General features: G+C 43.3%; 1 protein-coding gene across 1 annotated transcript in view; it reads right to left on the bottom strand.

The window, feature by feature from the left end:
• Positions 1–2,500, bottom strand: part of adamtsl3 (ADAMTS-like 3) — a gene marked incomplete at its 5' end in the record, with an annotated part of 110,936 nt that overhangs the window by 26,841 nt on the left and 81,595 nt on the right. The window lies entirely within an intron of this gene.

Genomic DNA, 2,500 nt, shown 5'->3' with positions numbered 1-2,500 from the left:
CACAAGATGTTGTAAACATTCCTTTGAGATTCTGGTCCATGATGACATGATTGCATCATGCAATTCCTGCAGATTTTTCAGGTGCACTTTCAAGCTGTTATATGTGTATATATATATATATACACACACGTTGTACCGCAGTGTTGGGGAGTAAATCCACTACATGTCGTTCAACTCAATCAGTTTAACTACATTTTGCAGTAGTGTGCTGGTAGTTAAATTAAATTCAAGTCCTGGTCGTGTTTCCTGTAGTTAAGTACTTTTCTGCTCTGTAGCACTGTCGTAAACTACTGTCACAACTCAAGACATTCTTCCAAAGGACAACAAAAATAAGCAATTGGAATTGAACTATTATTCTAGCCCTTGAACTTCAATTGTCCCTGATATTTCTGCCTTCACTACTATTTCTACCTTCACTACTATTTCTACCTTCACTGCCTCCGGTCTCCCTATTTTTGCTCTACCTCATCTTTTTCTCTCCCAGTGATTTCAGAGCGTTTCAGTCCCACACTTTCTGTCACATCGACTGGTCATCTTTCAGTAACTGGCTGTCATGTGTCAGATGAAGTAGTTTTGACTTGGCTATTTTTCGACTTTTTCAAAGTAGCTCTAGTTTGACAAACTTCATTTCTCTCAAGTGTAGCTTTAGCATCGTTTCATGTTTTTCTTCCCTTGTAAAGTGATTGGTAATAAAGTTAAACACATTCTCAGAGTAGCTTCCCCCACACTGCCCTACCGATTCTTGAACTAAAACAATAAACGAAGGACACCTATTGTGCTTAACACGACACACTTTGCCATGTACAGCACAGTGTTAAACTGCACTATACCACATATTCCTATTAAAAGCCCTTGCATGCTGTCCTTGACTTGTGTGCAGTAGTTCATGTGGAGATGTGTATTATTAGAGCCAAGCTAATCCTTTTCCCAGAGACGGAGCCCAGGCTGTATCCAGGACACATACCAGGACCAGGACCAGGAGCAGGGACACAAATAAGTGGCTGGCACTGGTACCCCCGCAAAACTCCTGCCTCCATGCCAGCCTACAGGACACTCCTGCCTCCATGCCAGCCTACTGTCTCTAAGGCACTCCTGCCTCCATGCCAGCCTAAGCCTACTGTCTCTTGGAGACTTCTGCCTGTGGAGCGACATGTAGAAAGCTGCAGATAGAGATGTAGTGTATAGCGCTTCAGTAAACATTATTCCTTATTTCCCATGAGGGAATGTCTGTTGTACAGTGTATTTCTCTCTGACTGTGGTGCTGGAATGTTGCATATTCCTTCTGAACAGGCCCCTGGTGTTCTGAACTCAAGAGCCTCCATTTCTCCCTCTCCCCTAAAACCTCTCAAACTGCATTATTATTCATTTCATGAGGCAAACAATACCCTGTTTATTGGAACTTTGACTCCACCATAGAAAGCTACTCTGTTTATCTTTACTTCAATTTCAACTATGAACCTCATTTCCAAGTTCGTCTAACATTGTAGAAAACATTAATAATGTTTTGAACTTGCGGTTCATTCTAACGGCTGTACCCCAGATCGTATGCAGGGCTGAGACATCAATGATTTCATAACAAGAGAGAAAAAATAACAACTTCAGAGGATGCCAGTGATATTGGAACCACCTGCTTCTTGTGTATGTTACAAATTAGTCCCACTAATTCTATGGATTGCAATGGCAACTTGGGGTTTGGTTGGGCTGATCCTTATCTCCCTCAGTCCAGGCACAGAGTTTATGTGTGTTTGAAGTTCTGGGCCTTTTCCTCTCTTGCTCAAATGACATTAACTTCTGTCAGAGGACCAGAAAATGAACTTCTATTCACTCTCCAAGTTATTCTGGTGTGCTGCCTGCAACCTACGTCTGACGGTAGGAAATAAACAAAACAGGGGAGGCTGGTGGAGGTAGAAATCGGAGGATTGGCTCATTGTAATGCATGGAATGGAATCAGGAATGGTATCAAACACAGAGATCCAGAAATATGGCCAAGAGAGGAAGGTTTCTGTTAGGGGGACACGGTCAAGAGGACCGCCTGTGGTTGAACCCTGTTTACCTTGGCAGGAAAACAGGGAAAAACAGGATGTTGTTACGGGAACAGAAACATCCGATTGGCTCTCATCAACAAACGTCCCAGGTGAAATGGAATGTTGGCCTTCGGTGAACAACTGTAACCAAGGCGATGATGAGAAACCACGGAGATGATGGCAGGTATTTTAATTTGTGTGTATCAAGGCACGGGAGCAGGTTCCTGCCAGAGTCTGTGATTAGTTTAGCGGAGAATGCAAATGAGCTGTTCTGATTGGCCTCTGGCCCTGAGTGAGGTTAGTTGATCCTAATTGACACCAGCAGGCTGAGAGTTCTTGGTCCGGAGCCTGATTGGCTCAAACAGCAGTACATACATCCTGTTCCTGTGTCGGCAATGCCATTCCCGAACATATTCTGGGACACAATGACAAAATATGAAAAAGTCTTTCCTTGATTACTTCCATCCTCTATCCTA

This window comes from Argentina silus, assembly GCF_951799395.1.
Source record: "Argentina silus genome assembly, chromosome: 19".
Lineage (NCBI taxonomy): Eukaryota > Metazoa > Chordata > Actinopteri > Argentiniformes > Argentinidae > Argentina > Argentina silus.
Note: the sequence above shows the minus strand (reverse complement) of the source record. Positions and strands in the feature narration are given on the sequence as shown.